Source organism: Oratosquilla oratoria, chromosome 16, assembly GCF_046742065.1.
Source record: "Oratosquilla oratoria isolate Oo_2021 chromosome 16, ASM4674206v1, whole genome shotgun sequence".
NCBI lineage: Eukaryota > Metazoa > Arthropoda > Malacostraca > Stomatopoda > Squillidae > Oratosquilla > Oratosquilla oratoria.
The window spans coordinates 22576583-22581582 of record NC_134792.1 but is presented as its reverse complement, the minus strand read 5'-3'; positions in this window follow the sequence as shown (position 1 = coordinate 22581582).

Genomic DNA, 5000 nt, shown 5'->3' with positions numbered 1-5000 from the left:
AATATCCCGTTTTTGCCAATTCACTTCGATGAAAACTTGAATATGACGATGAAAAACCTACACCGGTTATTTGATAAAGCATCATATATTGTTTGTAATCATGTTTGTTTTGCCCCACAGGCCTGTCAACAGACGCAGATGTACGAACTTGAGTGTATACCAGTGAAGCAATGATCTTCTCTACAAAGAGATTCATCTCGTACTTCCTCACAATTTTAGCCACACACTCACGTACTTCCTCACTTACTTCACACATGCACTCGAACACTCAATCATACACACACCCATCCATCTACCCACTCAGTCATTCCCTTCTTAAAGAAAACGACATCACGTACGATTTTCAGCCAACGTAGCCCTTACCGTTGCCTAGGAGATGAGAAGAGATAAGGAAGTGAGTCACCGACTGTTATCTTAAAAAGCCATTCGAAAACATAACCACTTCCCAAAGGAAATACTGTAATGTACCAATGGATAGCACCTTTGATTCAGAGGTGTGCATTACCACTTATAAAAGGAAATACTTCAAACTTTCATTTCCCCCCCAAGATCTTTGTCATGGCCCCAAGGCAAAGAATGTCTTGTATATGTGAACAGGTAACAGTTGCAATTAAAGAAAAATGTATTGGTAAAATATGATGATAACGATACAAGCAGTACACTATACATAAAAAATAATGGAGATTATAGAATTCCAATAGCAATGCATAATATAAGAATGCTAACAAGGACAAAAATGATGGCGACAAGAAAAATGTTCCAATAACCTAATAAAAATAAAAAGATAAATATATAAATCTAAAAAGTTTACATGAAAAGAATACAAATGCAAACGAAATCAGGAACGAAAATGAAAATGAGAATATGAATGAAAATGAAAGTGAAAATGGAATTGATTGATTGACAAAAATATTGATGATAAAGTAACACTACTAATACATATTAATATAACAAAATAAGGATAATAGAAAGAATAATAATAATATCCATAACAATATTGAAAATGTATCAATGTCACAATCACAACATCCTCTATAGTTCTACGACTACATCGACCACCACAACAACCACAATCACCACCATCACCACTAATAGCAACACCGACATCACCACCAACACCACTAATACCAGCACCAACACCATAACCAATATCTAAACCAACGGTAACACCAACACAAGCAGGAACACCAACAACAACACCAACGCAACATCAACATCAACATTGAGACCGACATCAACATCAACACCGACATCAACACCAACACCACTAATACCAGCACCAACACCATAACCAACATCTAGACCAACGGTAACACCAACACAAACAGGGACACCAACAACAACGCCAGCCCAACATCAACATCAACACTGACACCGACATCAACACCCCCATCATCACCACCATCACCATCAGCACCACCACCGTTACCATCACCACCACCACCGTTACTATCACCACCATTACCATCACCATTACCATCACCACCATTACCATCACCACCACCACCACCATTACCACCACCATTACCATCACCATCACCACCATTACCATCACCACCACCACCATTACCATCACCACCACCACCATTACCATCACCACCACCACCATTACCATCACCACCACCACCATTACCATCACCACCACCACCATTACCATCACTACCACTATCACCACCACCACATTCATTACCACCATTACCATCACCACCACCATTACCATCACCACCACCACCATTACCATCACCACCACCATTACCATCACCACCATTACCATCACCACCATTACCATCACCACCACCATTACCATCACCATCACCACCATTACCATCACCACTACCACCATTACCATCCCCACCATTACCATCACCACCACCATTACCACCACCACCATTACCATCACCACCACCTAACGCTGCTTCCACGTTTTCCTCCTGCCGTCCCGTCCACCACTGGCTGCATGCACCACAGCCATAAATTGCCTGGGCCCTCACTCACCAACCGCCTTCTCCCCCACCACTTGCCACTTATCTCCCTCCCCACGTTCATCACCTTCGCCATCATTCACCCCAACACCTCCGCAACACCCACCTCTCAACACCTTGGCCATCAGTCAGTCCAACACCTCCCCAACACCCATTGATTTGCACCTATCGCTAATACTGTTGTTAAAATCTTCCTGGCAAATTTCGCTGCGACCTTTCCATGCGTTTGGTATTTACTTATGAACAAACACTCAAGTCATCAAGATGGTAGGATAAACAGAGAGAATGGCGGAACAGGGATGAAACTCTGAGGTGATTCAGAGAACTAATGCATGTGCGTATACATACATACATAATACATACGTACATATATGTATATATATATATGTATATATATATATATATGTATATATATACATATGTATATATGTACATATACAGTATATATATATATATATATATATATATATATATATACATGTATATATAAATAAATACATATATATATAATATATATATGTATGAATATATATACATATAATATACATATATATATGTATTTATATATATATGTGTGTGTGTGTGTGTGTGTGTGTATGTATATGTATATGTATATATATATATGTATATATACATATATATATATATACATATATAGTATATATATATATATATATATATATATTTATATTCATATAAATATATACATATATATATTGTATACATATATATACTATAATATATATGTATGTATATATATACACACATATATTATATATATATATATATACATATATATATGTATATATATATATATATATATATATATATATATATATATGTGTGTATATATATATATCCCAAACGCCTGCTGCAGGCGAAGATCTAGTGAAGAATTATGTCTGCAAACTGACCAACACTGCTTATAATGTGAGGTTACACGAAATGTTGGTTTAGTCATCGAAGGTACTTGGGTGAGGTCACTAGGCGAAGTAGGAGTGGTCAACTGGAGTTCTTGGGTGAGGTCATTGGGAGAAGCAGGAGAGGTCAGTGGGTGTTCTTGGGTAAAGTCACTGGGAGATGTTGGAGTGGTCCATTTGCCTCCCTGAATAAGGTTACTGAGGATAGTGTGAGAGGTCACTTTGAGTCCTTGGGAGAGGTCAGTGGGAGAAGACATTAGTCTCAACATAGAGTGAATGTTGGAAGTTGTGGGTTGACTTCTGGTGCATGACCCTATGGGCTGGGGCTGTCGCTGGTGCCGGAGGGCATTGAGCTCTGGTGGGCTTTGTGGCACAAGGTGCCCCTGGGAGCTATGAAGGGTGCTGTGTTCCAGTAAGGGCTTTGGGGCATCTCTTTCTTGATGGCATGTTGTTCCTAGGGCCAGGCTGAAGGAAGGGTAAAGTCTGCAGCTTGCTGTACATTGATGGTGGGATATGCTTGGGAAGTTATGGCTACAGCTTTGGCAATTTGCAGTCTTTTAAAGTTTTCTCCACTTGCAAGGAAGAAAAAAACCCGTCGGTGTACGTATGTATGAATTTATGTATGTATGTATATATTTATGTATGTACGTTTGTATGTATGTATGTATGTATGTATGCATGTATGTATGTATGTATGTATGTATGTATGCATGTATGTATGTATGTATGTATGTATGTATGTATGTATGTATGTATGTATGTATGTATGTATGTATGTATGTATGTATGTATGTATGTATGTATGTATGTATGTATGTATGTATGTATATCTCTGTTCTGAGACTGACGACTTCCACCAGTGACCTCCCCCAGGGACTCAAATTGACCTCTCACAAGAGCACCCATTAACCTCTCCTGTTATATATATATATATATATATATATATATATATATATATATATATATATATATATATATATATATATATATATATATATATATATATATATATATATATAAATATATATATATATATTACAGCTCCATAGACTAACATCATAGTCTTGACATTGTAAATATATTTATTTGGAATGGAGAGATGTTATTCGGACATGATTGGACCAGCCATTCAGAGGGGAAGTATGCACGACGGCAGGCAAGCACATCTTGTCATGTAAAAAAGGAAATAAGAAAGAAGAATGAGAGAGGAGATAATGGAGGTCTGACCGAAGAAGCTCAGACTGACAATAAGCAGGAGCGGGAGATTTCTTTCTCTCTCTCTCTCTCTCTCTCTCTCTCTCTCTCTCTCTCTCTCTCTTTTATAGTAATGAAGTTGTTGTTGTTGATGATGATGATCACAATAAAAGTAATGTTCATGATGATAATGATGATGATGATGATGATGATGATGATGATGATGATGATGATGATGATGATGATGATGATGATGATGATGATGATGATGATGATGATGATGATGATGATGATGATGATGATGATGATGATGATGATGATGATGATGATGACAAATACGACAAAAAAGACGATGAAGAAAACAATGACGATGACCCAAACCTCCACCCATGATGCACCTCACTGACACGACGCCATCACCAACGCGATCACCAAGACGTCCTTCACTACTAGCATCCCTTCCTCCAACTACTATCATCACCACAAATTCCTTTTTGCTTTTCACAGTGTGGCATGGGCAACGCTGCCAAATTGAGGAAAAGGCGCGAATATTCCCTTTACAGAAGACTGTTACAAGGGAGGGTTTTAGAGAGAGATAACAGATAATAACCAATTATACCACTTCAGTGAAGACCCGGGCAAGATTCGCGGCAAGGACAACCACATACACTTCGCTCACCATTCCTCCACCAGGACCCACATTCAGGGTCTCTCTTTGCTCATTTTGGGTAGTGAGGCGAGTTTCCTTCGCCTGGAAGAAATCAGCTAACACAGACAATATTATAATTCCTCCATCAGAACCCACATTCAGGGTCCCTCTTTAGTCATTTTGGGTAGTGAGGTGAGTTGCCTTCGCCTGGAAGAAATCAGCTAACACAGACAATATTAGAATTCCTCCATCAGA